The following is an 18784-nucleotide window of genomic DNA, read 5'->3' as shown; positions in this document are numbered from 1 at the left end:
TATTAAAATAGCGCGCTTAAAGCAACTATGTGTTAGCAACTTTGCGAGGGCCATAGAAATTCGCTAAATGGCGTGCCTCGAATTCTAAGGATCAGAATACTAATTAAGCGAGGGCCATACATTTTAAGACTTTTGTTCAGCACGGTGCACTTCGATTATTTTAAAGGACCCTGCTAATTAATTAAATACTGAAGAATTTCCAATCATTAAGGCGAAAATTTTAAAAATCAATGTTAATAATTCGTAAGTTAACATTACATGAAATCAAATTGAATTACTGAAGGAACCCAGGCGGGCTATGAACCCAATGACTAATTGCCCATTTCGCCAACAGGTGTGATGATACAAATGGGCTCAAACACGAAGCCCATAACTAAGATCTGCCCATCAAAAGGAGACTTGGCACAACTGGGCAAGTGGTAATAGCCCAATTCAGTGATTTAAGCAGTAACAATTGAAAGTAAACTGCATTGTTGTAAAGATTTAGTATATTTAAAAAAGAAAAAAAAACTGATTATTAAGAGCTCATGCAGGATGTTTTATCATTTTAAGCCACCAATTCGAATTTCCAGCAAGAATAAAATCAATAAAAAGTTTCAGATAGACTTCATTCATTAACAAAGGACTTGGAACTGCCTGAGTCCAAACCTCGAAAGAGAGCAATCACTGGCTGATTCTACCTAAACCAAATAGGAGACTTTTGTATGGCAACATGGCATAACCAATTTTCTGCATCTCAAAATCAGAGCTACTACATAATCAATATTTAAACTAACACACTCAGCGGCTTCAGTAGAATATTACAGCCATTCAGATCAGCTATCAAATACAATATCATGCACTAAATTCATTCAAACACTTAAACTAACATCTAGAAGAGGTAAGCAGCCTCGAGTCAGTTTAATGAAACTCACATATCTAACTTCTGAATACAATCCCACATTAGAACTAATAGTACCAAAAGCATGGCTAAATGTATCTAACAGCATTCTTATTAGCCCATAAATCAAACCATACTAGACCAAATTACTCATCCGCTTTACGAATGCTTTAATAATAACTTAGTGCACACACAACCATGCAACAGGACTACATGAACACAAAACCAAATAATTTAGCATATACTGCCATAAAATATGGTATCATCAGCATGCTCAATCCCATTTAAATATGCCATTTGGAGTCTAATGTGTACCTGGTTACAGCAATGACAAACAAGAGTTTTGAGAATAAACTTAAAGCAAAACCAAGCCAGCAAGTATACCAGCAGAGATCAGCAGTAAAAACAAATCAAACAGCTTCCAGAGATCCAACAATTTTAGCTCTTTAAACCATTTTTCACCCAGATAAAGCGAGAATTTTTTTAAGCTTTCAAATTCCAGTTGAAATTCAAGATTAGTGAGCTGATTCAGAACCAATTCCCACCCCAAAAGATGCAGAAATCTCAATGTGTTTTCAGAATAACTTTTCTCAGCTGTTTTTGCTTTTTTTTAATCCCTCCATTCTGACTTGCCAAAGAAGATAAGATGCCTTTATAGGCAAGTCTTAGGGTAGCTTCAGCTTGCACTTTGCCCCTTTGCTAATTTTTGTTTTAGCTTAAAAACCCTAGCCAAAAATCAGATCTTTCACATTAGTCCCCACCCCAGCTTCTAGGAAGCTTCTCTCAGTCAGTTATAAAAGATTCCCCAGCCTATATTACCGAAATTATCCCCCCAAACCCTGTTATTTACTCTTAGGACAAATCAGGGTCAGATCAACCCAAAACCAATTTTAAACTTGGGCTAACAGGCATGTTTCCTTCAAGTGATAGGCTAGTAAATAACAGACCCCAAACCCAGCCCAAACAAACAAACTTAAAGGAATTAAAAACCAATTCAGAACAGCGACAACACACACAATTAATCCAATTCCTTTTCTTCTTCTCTTTTAAAATACTTTAGCCTGAAATCACACTAGCATATCTAACTTAATCCTACAGAAAAGGAGAAGCAACTGGGGACTAAAGGTTAAACTAACTGAAAAATATAACAAAGCAGAAAAATACCAAAGGAACAGAAGATACCTATGCACTCCATTTTAAACTTCAGAATCCTCGAAGACGAGGCTGACCCGACATCGAAACTCCAGCGAATTCAAAAGCTTGACCAAATGGCGAGAATTGTAACATGAATATTAGTCGAACTCTTGTTCATAGCTAATAATTCGTGCCGCAATTCTCATCACGAGCCAAGAAAGGAACGAGGCGAAATCTTGAAGAAATTAGGTCGTTTGAGGCTGAGTGTCTGAAATTAGGTCATAAACAAGGGAACGGGCGCTCTTGACATGAAATGGCCCCATTTTTTATGAAAGATGAGGAATTCATGTTCGTTATTACACAAACTGAGGATGTAATCTGGAATTTTTAGGCGAAAGAAGAAAACTTGGATTTTTTAATCTTTGATCTGAAATTCGGAAAAATCCAGTGGTCTTTTAGAAAATATGGTGACATGACATGAAAGAGGGGATGATGGGGGTTGTCTGGTCGAAATTTGGATGGATTTGGAAGTGCTCCGCCACCGTGAGGCGATTTCCAAATGGCAGAGCCACGGTGGAAATGGGTGGTGATTTCAGAGAGGGGATTAGGCTTTGGGCTCAGGAGATAGGGGGTTCGAGGATTCGGACACTCTTATAGGGGGGAAAGGGTCAGTTCTAGTCCGTTGGATCTAGGCACAATCAACGCCTTAGATCAAAGCCTAATGAAATGACGCTGTTTGGTGGGGGGTCTGGGCCTGGGTTAAATGGACGGGTATGGGGAAAATGGTTTTGGGTCTGGGCATGTTTAACTGAAGGCAGCCCAACTCTATATCTTCAACTCTTTTTTTAACTTTTTCCTTTAATTTATTTTAAATAAAATTAAAATTAAGAATAAAACTTAAATTAATTCCTAATAAAATTATCCTACCATATTTAATTAATTAATTCCAGCTAATAATTACCACAATTAATTAAAACTAAATTTAGAAAGAAAGCTACTCAAAATCAAAGCTAAAATTAAAAATGCAAATTAAACTATTTTTGTGATTTTCCCATTTTATGCAACAATTAATTTTCTAATTAATCCTAAAAATGTAAAATTACTCCTAAATGCAAATGCAACATATTTTTTGTATATTTCACTAATTAAATTGGACCAATAAAAATGCAAACAATTAACAGAAAAATACTACGAGAATCCACAAAATTGCAAATAATGAAAAGAGATTATTTTGTTTTTAATTTATGGGAGTAATTCATATAGGGCAAAAATCACGTGCTCACAATCGCGTGGTTATCATATCCATATCTACTATTTCCCATCACTTTAAAGTATTAAAGCGCGGAATAGTCTCGTTTACTTATTGCATGCTATTACCCTCCCCAATCTTATCAGCCCCGGAGGTACTTGGGACTACTAATCCTAAAAGGGAGGAAAAGTTGGCTTATTTGTGGTTTCAAAGGTGAAAATTGCTAGGGCAACAATCAAAAACACGTATAACAAATATGGGGAGGCACATAAACAAATAAGGCTCAAACAGACCTCCTTAAATCAAAGAAAGCATATAGTTTAGCATGTCTTGCATGTACTGATTAAGGTCAAATTAAACTTAAAGGGCTGATGCAGACTGATTTATTACATATTTCAGATAAGAAATCCGAATCAGGCCTGCTTGCTGGTTGTAATTAACAAAATCTGATTCAGTTTACAAGTTTACCATATGGCTTGCCTAAGTGTTAGACGAAACCTATAGGCATGATATCTACTAGTTTCAAAAAAACGAAGTATGCTGATTTTAGGAAAAGAGATTGTCAGTCAATCAGGAAAGGCGAGTTTTGGTAAAAAAGCATAAGTTCCGCAGACGTTAGGCATCATTGTTACTGATTTTAGACTTATAAGAAAGTGAAACAATTCAGGTTTGGTTGATAGTTCCTATAGGCATGCTTTCTAGGCGTTGTTGATTTTAAACGGGGTTTTTTACAGACGTAGCAAGAGTGCAAAAAATCCTATAGGCATGGAATCTAAATAATGTACTTCATTAAACCCGTGAACACATTTACCTAGTGACAGATGTATATGCAAAATTCAGAATGGCCTATAGACATATTTTCTAGATGCATATGCAGGATTCGAGTTTTGAGTAATTACAAACATGGTAACATATGAAAGTGTAGAATTCTATTGACATGGCATCTATATGAAGGTACAGAGGTTCTTATAATCATGGTATTTATATGTGAAGGTGCAGAACTCCTTATAGGCGTGCTATCTATGTATGAAAGTGCAAAACCTCCTATAGGCATGATGTCTATATGAATGCAGAATCATGTAAACCTATAAACAGGATGTCTACAGATGAGAGTACAGAAATATGTAAACCTATAGGCAGGATATCTACCCTTTGCATACAGTTACCCCTCCCTCTTCACTAATCACCCCAAAAGTTTATTACAAAGTTATTACAATCCAAAAATAAAATAGAGAAAATACATCAGAAAATTGAAAATTACAACCAAGGAGAGCCTGATTCAGACTTCCTGTCTTAAGTATGAAGTAAACCAACTCCCAAGATCAAGATCCAAAGCCTTTCTCTCATTTGGATATGTCAGAGTTCCCTAAGAGCCTCATATGGACTTCGGGCAGTGCTCACATCCAAATGCATTGCAGGATTAAGTCATAGTGCAGTGTGGAAGGGCCAGCCCTCAAGTGTCCAAGTTTAGAGCGAACTCAAGGTCCCAAGGCAAGGCTCACAGGAGGGGGGTAGAACTTAGAAGCTAAGAGTGAGTGCAAGTGCAGAGTTCTGAGAGGGGGAAAGGATAAGGCAGTAACTTAAAACCAGTGCACATAGGGGTATAGGGGAGTGGGGAATTTGTAGGAAGAGCAGGCAAAGGAGCATACCCAGCAATGAGACATACTGGCACACCCTCCAGCCTACTTAGAGGTTAAGACCTCAGGGGTTCAAAACTCAATTTATGGACAACAATTCTTGTTGCCATGCCCTAAGTCTCGACTTACAAACACATAGGGGTAATGGGATAGGGAGCAAGTGTTCACGAAAAGAGGCAAGCAGTAGCACATAGACATATTAAGTTAGATGCTAAACTTTGCAGAAAATAATAAAGTGGACATAGATACAAAGACTATAATTAAATACATTGGGGTGATTCTGAAAATTAAGTTAGGACATACTAGTTTCAAAGGGACAAGTAAAGAAGAAAGCAGTAGTCTTGTAAAAGCCAAAGTGCAGACAAGAAGCAAGAACAGTCTAAGTATGAATTCAGAAGAGGTTGTAAGCTTGTGAAGTCTGAAGTGTGTAGTGGTGAAAAGGGGTAGTGCCTTTTATAGTGTAGAAAGCAAGCAACAATAAGGTAAGAAAATAGTTTGAAGACTGATTGTCAATCAATTACACAAGGTTTCCCTTAATTAAGGGATTCAGATTCAAATGGGTAAAACTAATTAAGGAAAGAAAGTAGTCAAACACTTTGTGCAAAGTAGTAAATTAGAGGCAAATACATTAAGGTTATTTAAGGACAGGGTCTTGACAGTACACGGTTTGTGCCAATAAGGCAAGGGAATCAGTTAACAGCCAGGAAATCAAAGATCAAAGATTTGGTATGAATGTACCAAATCAGAAAGGTGGAAAAGGTTTTAACTTAAGGAAAATCAGTAACAATCAATTAGACCTATTAAAAAGGAATTCTGAATTAATCACTAGTTTGAAAACCTCTTTGAAGAAAGAATGATCACACATATAAAAAGCATACAGACACGTTTAAACATGAAAGAACTTTGTCATGCCCTTGCAAAAATCAGTAGAAAGCCCAGTGTAAGAGAGTTTTAGAAAAAGTTCAGAATTGTACCAAAACAAAGATGTCCAAACTCAGTGCGGACTCTAAATCAGTCATGAAAGAGATAAGGGTTCTAAAAAGATAAAACCCTAGTTCACATAATCAAACTTCGGCATAATCCCTAAATTCTAGGGTTTCCACCTTGAATCAAATACAGAGATAAGGAGGCAATTAGTCGAAACAGGCTTAGGGATTTCTTTCAGAAACTCACGAGAAAGCATGCAAACGCTGTAGAAGATTCAAAGCAAATAAAGTGAAGAAACTAATTCGAATCATAATGAGAGAACAACTGATAGTAGAAGCAACAGTAGAAGAAAACATGTTTAAGAAAGTGTTTAGTAAAATAGTAAGAACACTTAAGAACATGGTAGAAGGAAGCAATAGGTGAAGCATTTCAGATCGTAGTGGAAGAAAATAGCAGATCATAGTGAAAAGCATACAGGCACATAATGTAGAAACACAGTAGAAGGACATGCGTGGTAAAAGAAGAACATAAGAACACAGTATAGACAAACATACACAAAGAAAAAGGAAAAGAAAAGTCAGAGAAACACCTTAAGCATTTTCAGGAAACCTACATCAAAAAGAAGTGATTTTGAAAGTAATTTTTGAAAGAAAAGTCGGGAAAATCATTTGAAAACTCAAGTAGAGCATAGATGCATAATAGATCTAAAAAGATCGGATAAAACCTCGAAGAGTTATGGTTTTCAGAAGAGCCCTAGAAATGAGAAAGGCTTGGGAAAAGGTCTGATCTGAGGCGGAGAAGTCAAAACCAGGCTCGAAACACCATTGTACGCCGGAGCAAAGCCGGAGATGGCCGTAGAACCTTGAATCAGCAGAAATCTGAGCGAAAACCTTTGAGGTCAGACCTCGAATCTTCAAGTATCAAGTGTGTAAGAGTAAAGAGAGGTGAGTTTAAGACTCTCACGGCCTGAGAGGCCATGGATTCCGGTGGTTTCAAGGTTTGAAGACGGTGAGAGGGGCTAGGGTTAGGGAATGTTCGAGAGTGTCTGAGAGAGGAGAGGATTTAAGAGGCGACGAGTTAGGGAAAAATGATTTTAGGGTTGGGTGTTTGTGAATTAAAAAAGGAAATGAATGATTGTGGCCGTTGATCAAAATGATCAACGGCCTGGATCAAAAGGGGAGGCCGGGCGGGTTAGATTAGTTGGGTCAGGGGCGGGTTAAATTGAAATTGGGCCAGTCAATTTGGTATTTGAAATTAGGTTAATTGGGGAGTTGATTTAGACTATAATTGAAATGAAATAGGGCTAGCATTTAAATAATCACTTTCTCCCTTTTATTTTATAAAAATAGAAAAATGAATTCTGAAAAAATTAAAGGTACTAACTTAATTAATAATATATAAATATTAAATTAAAAATACCGAAACCATTTTGATTAGTATAAAAATGCAATTAGATCTTAAAATAGGCTAAAATTGCAATTATATGCAATTTAGCCTTAAAAATACTAAATAAATTTGTAAAAATGTGCAACAATTACCTTAGCTATATTTTGGTATAAATATGAGAATAAAATATATTAAGCACCAAAATGATAATTTGAGGAACAATTATTGGTTTTTGTACTGTTAAAATAGGGCAATAAGTTGATTTAAAAATCTTTAAAAATTAGTAAAAATACTAAAACACTTGGGCATACTTATATATAGGGGTGGGCATAAAATCCGAAAAATCGAATTCCGAATCGGACCGAATTAATTCGGTATTTCGATTTTTTCGGTATTTCGGTACGGTCCTCGGTATTAAAATTTTGAAAGTTCGGTATATCGAAATACCAAAAATCCGATTTTTAAAAGACATTTTCTTAATTCTTACTGCCCACCCAGCCCATCGCCCCAGCCCCAAACGCCCAAGCCCAAGCCCAAGCCCATCTTAGCCAGTTACTGGTTAGTGGTTAGGGCATTACCATTTAGCAATTTAGAGTACAGTACAGTTGAGTGGCGATTTGGCGATTTCCGACTTTTGAATTCCGAGCTCCGGCTCCTCACTCCTCAGTCCTCACTCCTCACAAATTCCGGGCAAACGAAGACACTGCAGTTGCGAACTTGCGATAGTTTCAATTTTCAAAGGTATGTTTCTACTTTCTAGCGATTTCTACTTTCTAGCGATGGAAATGAATTTGATGAAGATTTCTAGCGATGTTTTTTAGCGAAGATTAATTTTATATTCGAAACTCATTTTTTTGGATCAAGTGTTTGATTAGGTATAAAGTAGGTTGACATATGAGAATCCTATAAGGTATAGCAATAGAACAGGGAATAAAGATAGTAGTTTCGTGAAATTTTTTTAGCAGTAAGCGTTTGCAGTTGTGTATAGATATTGATTGAAGTAACTGATACAGGAAAATGATTATGTAACCTAATTTATGTAGCTCGTTGCACAAACTGTAGTAATTGTATCTTACTAGAGCTAACTGGATAGAAACTGTAGTAATTTTTGCTGTTGCTGCTCTCTGTTCTTTAGCAATGGACATAGTACTCTGATTAATTTTGGATAGATCATATTGTAATTTGTATTTGACAGCATAAAGATAAATGAAGATGATTACAAAAAGATTTTGTTTTCTCTTTCTATTTTGTTAAAATCTTCTTTAGACTTGGAATCTTCAACTTTATTCAGACTGATATATGACTATATGTTAATCGGCGAGCTAATGAACTCAATATTGTGTTACTGTTAGCATCTTTTAAAAGAACTGCTAGTGTTACTGTTAGCATCTTTTAGCTATTGCAAGACCTAAAGCTTGTTGAATGTTGTGTATTTGCGTTTATAGTTTGGATGTTCAGGTATTCTTAGCATTGGCAGTGTGTAAATATAATTAGCACAGTGCAATTGGCTGTTCAAGTGTTCCTGATGTTGCTGCTGCATGTTAGTTACAATTGCAGCTTGGCAGTGTGTAAATGTTTGGCTGTTCAGGTGTTCTGCAGATTCTTGTTACATAGCTTAGATGCTTGTTACATAGCTTGTTCTGCAGATGCTTGTTACATGTTCTGCAGGTGTTCTGAATGCTAGTCATCTCTTCTAAAGAATGACAAGAATAATTCTGGTTTTTCTTGCTTGGATGCAGATCTATTAGCTTGGCTGCTCACCTGTTGAAGATATAAACAAGTAAATACAGTTTTCTCTATTGAACCGATTAAGCTTTTAGATGAAAATCATACAGGTAAAGCCACATAGGATAAGGTTGGTCAGATAAAGTTTTAGATAAGATTGTCACAGAAGCTATGCCACAGAGGCTCAAGGGTGGTCAGTGGAACACTTTTTGCCGAAAAATTATACTGTGTGTATAGGTTAAGTATAATTTTTAAAATTTATCCTTAAACACCCTTAGTGAAACTTTCGACTCCGAATTACACAAATTCAACATAGTACAAGAGCAAGTTGAGGCGTCGGATCCAATAAGTCTCACCACCATCTATTACAAAAAAGAATATCACGTGCTTGGCTAATAGAAAAAGACTTGGACCGGCATGTACGAGCATAAGAGGACGTATAGAAGACATAATCAAATAAATAAAACATGTTTTCTTTAAAGATTTAAACTTTTAAATGATGATGATATAATTTCAATATAATTACCTTAAAACTCCCCATCGAAGCTACTTTCGCTAGCCTCGAAACAATAGTGGACGCTGGCTTTTTGTGTCGTGAATCTAGCCTCAGATCTATAGCTCTCATCTTTCTCAAACAAGCTAGAGATCAAAACCAGGAGAATGAGTAATGATATCAAAAGCATTCAAACAAATAGGCTTCATGTTGAGCTCTGCTCTTTTTGCCCTGAAGAACACTCAGCATCAGAATCATCCACAATATCGAAAATGACTACGAGGCGAATTGTCTTGTACTTGATCTAGGATTGGTGTTTTATCAATTTGTTTGAATCCTTTCTTGAACCAATGATTCTCCATCAAGTTAGCTAATGTAATTCTTGAACACGGATTCGGATCAAAAATTCTTGTAAGAAGTTTTTTCACCTCAGGAGGGAAATATTCAGGACATTTGAATTCTCCTTTACTAATTTTCTTATATATTTCCATTAAATTCAAATCATGAAATGGAAGATAGCCCGCTAACAAAACAAATAAAATGACTCCACGTGGCCAAATATCAGCTTTTTCACCATCATATCCTCTTTTATTTATAACCTCTGGCGCGACGGTTCCACATGTCGTGTGAAGGAGACCATCAACGCCGGCTGAAGGGTAAAGCAGCCCAAGCAGTGGCTTTAGACCCCAAATTTGGGGGGCCCCATTTTTCATTGACAATAATATTATGAATTATTTTTTATAAAAAAAAATAATTATCTTAAAGTTAAAAGGTACAACTTTTTTACAAAAAATATTTAATGTGTTACTGATATTGACCCTGTCACACCTCCTTTTTACACACCCGAAGGTAGTACAAGAGAGTTTTTCCACTTTATGTGACATTATTCGAAATGTGATTATTTATTCATTTTTATTCAGAGTCGCCACTTGGAATAGTTTATTGGGTGTTCCAAGTCACCGGATTATTTTTAAATCCCAAATCGAGGAAATTCGACTTTCCTTTTGAAGTCTGCGAACCAGAAATTCTAGATAAGGAATTATGTTAACCCGGGAGAAGGTGTTAGACATTCCCGAGTTCCATGGTTCTAGCATGGTTAAACTATTAAAATTGGCCTATTATCTGATTTACTACACATTTGAAACCTACTGTGCATTTTTAACTTTATGAACGCTTTTAATAATTATTGTTACATATTGCGAATCATGTCACGGGAACCGTACCCACGATCTACAACAAGTTTAATTTTTAAAGATTAAACTGTGGTCGGGTCACATAAATGTACCCCCGAATTTTAGTAATTAAGAGTCACAGCTACGTCACGGGAACCGTACCCGTAGCTATGACAATTAATTAATTCACGCGCCTAGAGAACTAGGAAAGGTCAAGGCATTTCTAAACTAAATTTTGTATTTATATGAGGGCCATAGATTAAAGGATTTTATTTGTATATGGCACACCCCAAACCTTTTTCTATGAGTGCTAGTTCTTGAATCTAATCTTATGAGGGCCATGGATTATAAATCTTGTGTGGCATGACACGCCTCAATTTATTCAAAGGGTTTTATTACTTGAAGTTGTTATAATCGGGTTACATGAAATGCACCTCCGAATTTGGAAATTAAGTATCACGACTATACCACGGGAACCGTACTCATAATCACGATGGTTTAATTGCGTGCCTAAAACAAACTGTGGTGTTCATGAATTACTCATTTCCTAAGTTTAGGATTACTGAAAGTCCAAAGTTATGGAATTTTGTGGACAAGAGTGTAAATTTTACTTAATAAAATTAGTAGCATTAATTAAGTCTTAGTTATTAAAATTATTGGATAAATTGTTAGGCATCTTTTATCTATAAAAGAAAGATGGGCCAGCTTCAAAATTCGGCCGATACAAATTCATTTAAACCTAAATCCCCTTGTTCAAATCAATACTCTTAAACCCAATCTCACAATCAGTCTAAAACCAAAGAGCAAAACTTCTGATAAACAGCACAGCCTATTAATCTTGGATTCACTATCAACTCTAATGGACAAATTATTTACAACAATCTGAACTACATGATGGCCTAATCTATTCAGCTAGCTAACATCGCAGACATCACAACACAAAGCCGACATATGTGCCGAAAAAATGCTGCTGGTTTGCACAACCAATCACCATGAAAATAATTCAATGCTTATTCAAGTTTTTATTCAAAGTTAGTAACTTAAATTCATGTTTCATGATGCATTCACACTTTATCCTCAAGGAATGAATATTTCAGTAACAAATAACCTTATTCAAAACTCTTGTGAATTCACTAAGTGCTTAATTAACAGTACTGATGCCAAACATGATGATACCTAGCACCAACATGCTGAGTTTAGAACAAAACAACAACAGGAATGCCAAACTAATTAATGACCAATTTTGACTTGTTTTTTTTTTTTAAGAAAAATTATCAATAGATAGAACAAGCATTCAAATCTGGAGGTTGAACACAAGAAATACGGAAAACTAAACATATTCATAGGGTCAATAATCCAAGTATTCATTCATATTCAAAAGAGGATTTCGGGTAAATATATACATACCTAAATGGCCGAAAATAAACTAAAAACAAACAAATGTCTGAAATAGGAGGTGAAATCCAGCAAGGGGAACAACAATAGACCAGTGATCAAACGAGCTCAACTCAGCAGCAGCGGACAGCGATTCAATTGCTTCAGATTCGTAGAAATTATGAAGCTAAGATCAGAAATTGAGAATAGCCTTGAAATCCCCTTTTTATTTCTGTTTTCGTTTCATATTTTGGAGTTCTTTCAAATCTCAGTTCTGGATTTGATTCCAGATTTTCTATGCTTCTAATGTGTAAATTGTGTGAATGAGATCATAGAGGTGATATGTGCGTGTGAGAGTGGTGTTAAGAAGAAGAAGCTAGTGCCGTTTCTCTGTGTTTTTAGAGAGGGGGAGCTCCTTATATTTTTCTAGGTCTAGGTTATTAGGTTAGTTTAATAAGAAAAGATCCGGGTCTTGGGTCGGTTCGGGTCGGGCAGGCATTTGGGCTTGGGTCAAAGGGAAGTTTTGGATCAGATTTGGCCTGAGTGAGAATTGGCCTAATATCACAAGACAACCCTTTTTTCCAATTTTTTCTTTTATTTTCTAATTTTTCCTTTTCTTTTGATTAACAATCCTACAAAATAAAAATCCTAAATTATCAAAAAGTGTGAAATTAAACTAATTAACTAATTACAAAAATTATTAAAGCTACTTAATCCTAAATTAACAGAGAAAAATCAATAACCTAAAAATAAAAAGCAAAATTGTAAAAATGAAGCATTTTTTGTGATTTTCGTTTTATAAATAAATAATTATTGATTAATCCTAAAGATATAAAAATAAAGCCTAAATGCAATGCGTGATATTTTTGGTATTTTTCATGATTTAAATAAAAATTAAACATGCAAAAAAATGCAAACAATTAATAAAATCCTACAAAAATCCTATAAAATGGAAAATAATTGGAAAAAAATCTATTTTCTTGGATTTTATAGGAGCATTTCATATAGGGAAAAAATCACGTGCTCACAAACCCTTGAGTTTAAATAATCTTAAGAATGTAAAAATATTGACTTAAGCTTGATTAAAACACAATAGTCACTCTGGCATGATAGTTTAGGCTTATTTTTAAAATTATACAGCATTAAAGAAAATATTATAAGTATAAAATAAAACTCTAATCGATATACTTAATAAGATAACATGACTTGATATTTTTTAATGCTTATATTCTTGTCATGACCCAAACCTACCATGTCGTGATGGTGTCTAACGTGGAACTAGGCAAACCGGCTCTTTTACCAAAAACTACCTGATAATCCAAAATAAAGATTTTTAAGCTATTAATTGATAAATAATATAAGTTTGAATAACCAAGTGCAGAAAGAAAAGTCCGGCATCGGGGTATCACAAGTCATGAGCATCTACTAAAACCATTCGATATGCTAAGACTAATGTGGTCTGGGAATCAACTAATAATATCTATAGGAAGATAGGAGGATAACGAGCAAGGCTGCGATCACCACGCAACTATCTTGTCAACTCCAAAATATCCGCGACGGATGAAAGATCAACGCTCGCTAGCATGTCCAGCAATTCCTAGATCTGCACACAGGGTGCAGGGAGTAATGTGCGTACGCCAACTCAGTAAGTAATAAAGGTAAATAAAGACTGAGCGATAGAAAACACATAAAGTCCATATCATGAAATTTCAGTAAGTACAACATGCTTTCAAATCAGTATGTAAGTCAATTCATCTCGTTTAAAAATTCCAACTTCAATAAAACCATTTAAAACATCTGTCAACAATTTTTTCAACAAAATGATGAAACAGTGAGTAAAATGTTGAAAACATAAATAGCCCATCGGGCAAAACATCACTCGTGAACAGCCCATCGGGCAAAACATCACTCATGAACAGCCCCTCGTGCAACATGAATCATAAACAGCCCCTCGGAAAAATCTCACAATCACTCATATACAGCCTCTCGGGCACACCTCACAATCTCTCGTAATCATCACCTCGGGCAACATCATAACACTCACTCAAGTTACCCTCGCTCGCTGGGGGTGTACAGACTCCGGAGGGGCTCCTACAGCCCAAGCGCTATAACAAGCCACCTCGTGTCATAATCAATTAGGCCCTCGGCCTCACAAAATTATGAATCAGTAACAACATGTTGTGGCGTGCAGTCCGATCCCATAATATCCTCACAACACAGGCCATTGGCCTCACTCAGTCAGAAACCTCTCAAGCCACTTAGGCTATCAGTAAAACAGGGTGCTCAGCCCAAATATAATTTTATGCATCAAAACGGAGTAATAAAGACTGAGTTATGAAGTCGGTAAACATAACATGACTAAGTATAGATTTTTAAATCAAAACAATAAGAGGATAATAAGAAAAGACCCCTAAAGGTTCAAACAGCTTTGGCACAAGGACCAAATATGGCATTCAGCCCAAGTTAGAGAAATTCTTTCTAAATCACATAAGTATCATATAGTTTTAGTCAAATCACAACTATTTAGTTGCTACGGGATGGACCAAGTCATAATCCTCAATGATGCACGCCCACACGTTCGTAACCTAGCATGTGCGTCACTTTAAAATAGTAAAACAATGTAAAATCTGGAGTTTCATACCCTCGGGACTAGCTTTTCAATCATTACTTACCTCTACCGGTAAAATCCCTACTCCGCAATGCCCTTGCCTCTAGAATCGACCTCTAAATGTCCTGAATCTAATCAAAATCAATACAATGCAATCAATATAGGCCAAGGTATCAATCCCAAATAAAAAACTATCAATTTATGCCAAAATCTCGAAATTCACCCAAACCCGGCCCCCGGGCAACGTCTCAGAATCCGACAAAAATTACAAAACTAGAAACTCCTTTCACTCACGAGTCTATACATACAAAATCATCAAAATCCGACATCAAATGGTCCCTCAAATCCTCAAATTAAACTCTCCAATTTCCAAGCCCTAACCCGCCAATTTCATCCCTAATTTCTACTAATTGCATGCTTAAACAACTGAAAATCACCATAATCACGAGTATTGAGTTCAAGTAGCTTACCTCTACGAAAACCCCCTTGATTTCTCCCTTCAAAACCCTCCAAAAGCTTCAAAACTGGATGAAAAATGGTGGAAATAACTCAAATTTTGCGAAGGGTCAAATTTATACCTTATGCCCTGGCATTTTTGCATCTGCGGTCCTCATGTCGCTTCTGCGATGCTGCACCTGCGGAAAATCCATTGCAGGTGCGGTTTTCACTTAAAGCTCAGAACCCGCTTCTGTAGTCACATTCCCGCATCTGCGGTCTCGCAAGTGCGGTCCCAAATGCGTACCTGCGGCTCCTGCCCTTCTCAGCTATGGCCACTTCTGCGGCTACTCTTCCGCTTCTACCAACCTCGAACATGCGGTCCCCGCTCGGCAAGTGCAGTTATGATAGCTGAAGGAAATCTTCAGCATTTCCTGAAATCCCATCTTTGATCCGTCAACCACCCAAAATCAACCCGAGGCCCTCGGGACCTCAAGCAAACATGCCAACAAGTCACATATAAACATTCAAACTTATTTGAACCTCCAGAACACTAAAAACAACATCAAAACACCAAATTACCTCGGATTCAAGCTTAAGGATTTCCAAAACTCCAAATTCCACAAACGATGCCGAAACCTACTAAATTACCTCCGAACAACCTGAAACTTTGCACACACGTCACAAATGACACTAAGAACCTACTCTAACTTCCGTAATTCCATTCCAATGCCGATATCAAGATTTCCCCTGCCGACCAAAAAATGCCAAATTTCCAATTTCGCCAATTCAAGCCTAAATCTATCACGGACCTCCAAGTTATATTCCGAATATGCTCCTAAGTCCAAAATTACCTAACAGAGCTAACTGAACCATCAGAATTCACATCCGAGATCATTTACACATAAGTCAACATCCCGTTGACTTTTCCGACTTAAGCTCCTAATTAAGAGACTGAGTGTCTCATTCCACTTCAAAACCACTCCGGACCCGAGCCAACCAACCTGATACGACACAATACAGCTGAACAACACATAAAAAAGCAAAAATGGGGGTAACGAGGCTATAATTCACGAAATGACCGGCCGGGTTTTTATATCCTCCCCCTCTTAAACAAACGTCCGTCCTCGAACGAGTCTAGAAACATACCTAAAGCCTCAAACAGGTGTCTATATATGCTCCACATCTCCCGCTCGGTCTCCCAAGTAGCATCCACCACGGGCTGACCTCTCCACTGCACTTTCACTGAAGCTATATCCTTTGATCTCAACTTTCGGACCTGCCGCTCAAAAATAGCCACTGGCTCTAAGTCATAAGTCAAATCACCGTCTAATTGAACCGTGCTGAAATCCAAAACATGAGATGGATTGTCGATATACTTCCGAAGCATAGAAACATGAAATACCGGATGCACACACGACAAACTAGGTGGCAAAGCAAGCTCATAAGTTACTGCCCCAATCCTCCGAAGCACCTCAAAAGGCCCAATGAACCGAGGGCTCAGCTTGCCCTTCTTCCCATATCTCATAACACCCTTCATGGGTGAAACCTTTAGTAGAAACTTTTCCCCAACCATGTAAAACACATCACGGACCTTCCTATTAGCATATAAATCTCTCGGATATAAATCTCAGCTAACTACTCTGAAGAATAGGTAGTACACACAGGAATAAAGTACGCGCACTTGGTCAGCCGATCCATAATCATCCAAATAGCATCAAACTTTCTCAAAGTCCATGGGAGTCCAACTACGAAATCTATGGTGATCCACTCCCACTTCCACTCTGGAATATCTATCTACTGAAGCAAGCCACCTGGTCTCTGATGCTCGTATTTCACCGGCTGACAATTGAGACACCGAGCTACAAACCTCACTATATCTTTCTTCATTCTCCTCCACCAATAGTGTTGTCTCAAATCCTGGTACATCTTCGCGGCACCCGGATGGATGGAATACCGCGAGCTGTGGGCCTCCTCAAGAATCAACTCTCGAAGCCCATCTACGTTGGGCACACATATCCGACCCTACATCCTCAATACCCCATCATCACCAATAGTCACACCTCTGGCATCGCCATGCTGAACTCTGTCCTTAAGGACAAACAAATGAGGATAATCATACTGCTGCTCTCTTATACGATCAAACAAGGAAGGCCGATAAACCACACAAGCTAGAATTCTACTAGTCTCCAAAATATCCAACCTCACAAACCGATTGGACAAGGCCTGAACATCAACCGCCAGAGGTCTCTCCCCAATACGAATAAATGCAAGACTGCCCATACTCACCGCCTTTCTACTCAAAACATCGGCCACTACATTGGCCTTTTCCAGATGATACAAAATAGTAATATCATGGTCCTTTTGCAGCTCCAACCATCTCCGTTACCTCAAATTGAGATCCTTCTACTTTAACAAGTGTTGGAGGCTACGACGATCAGTAAACACCTCACAAGACACACCATAGAGATAATGCCTCCAAATCTTCAACGCGTGAACAATGTCAGCTAACTCTAAATCATGTAAAAGGTAGTTCTTCTCATGGGGCTTCAACTGACGAGAAGAATAAGCAAAAACTCCACCCTCATGCATCATCACACACCCAATACCAACCCGAGAAACATCACAATATACTGTATAAGAACCTGAAGCTGATGGCAAAACTAATACTGGAGTTGTGGCCAAGGAAGTCTTGAGTTTTTGAAAGCTCACCTCACCCCCATCCGACCACCTGAAATGAGCACCATTTTGAGTCAATTTGGTCAAGGGTGATACAATTGATGAAAATCCCTAAACGAACCAACGGTAATAACCCACCAACCCAAGGAAGCTGCGAATATTTGTGGCTGAGGATGGTCTGGGCCAACTCTGAACCGCCTTTATCTTCTTTGGATCAACCTGAATACCCTTATTGGACATTACATGCCCCAAGAATGCCAATAAACAGAGCCAAAACTCACACTTGGAGAACTTTGCATAAAGTTTCTCCTCCCTCAACTGCTGCAATACAACTCTCAAATGCTCAGCGTGCTCCTCCTGACTACGTGAGTACACCAGAATATCATCAATGAATATAATAATAAACGAGTCGAGATAAGGCCGAAACATGATGTTCATCAAATGTATGAATATTGCTAGGGCATTGGTTAGCAGAAAAGACATCACGAGGAACTCATAATGACCATATCGGGTCCTGAAAGTTGTCTTAAGAATGTCTGAGTCCATAGTCTTCAACTGGCGATACCCTGACCTAAGATCAATCTTGGAGAACACTCTCGCTCCCTAGAGCTGATCAAATAAATCATCAATACGAGGCAAAGGATACTTGTTCTTGATTGTGACTTTGTTCAACTACTTGTAATCAATGCACATCCCCATCGTGCCATTCTTCTTTTTCAAAAATATAACAGGCACATCCCAAGAAGACACACTAGGACGAATAAACCCCTTATCAAGAAGTTCTGAAGCTGCTCCTTCAACTCTTTTAACTCTGCCGGTGCCATACGATACGGTAGAATAGAAATGGGCTAAGTGCCCGACATCAGATCAATATCGAAATCAATATCCTTGTCCGGCGGCATGCTCGACAGGTCTGCAGGAAACACATCCGGAAAATCCCTCACTATCGGGACTGAATTAATGGTAGGAGTCTCTGCATTGACATCCATCACGAATGCCAAATAAGAAAGGAAACCCTTCCCAATCATCTATTGGGCCTTTAAGAATGAAATCACCCTACTGGGTACATAATCCGTCGAACCTCG

At 37.6% G+C, this 18784-nt stretch overlaps 1 pseudogene; it reads right to left on the bottom strand.

Annotated features, from left to right (window-relative positions):
* The window catches only part of LOC138878708 (CBL-interacting serine/threonine-protein kinase 20-like), a 245739-nt pseudogene that overhangs the window by 178295 nt on the left and 48660 nt on the right, over positions 1-18784 (bottom strand).

The sequence above is a fragment of the Nicotiana sylvestris genome, chromosome 9 (assembly GCF_000393655.2).
Source record: "Nicotiana sylvestris chromosome 9, ASM39365v2, whole genome shotgun sequence".
Taxonomy (NCBI): Eukaryota; Viridiplantae; Streptophyta; class Magnoliopsida; order Solanales; family Solanaceae; genus Nicotiana; species Nicotiana sylvestris.
This window is presented reverse-complemented; position numbering and strand designations above follow the sequence as displayed.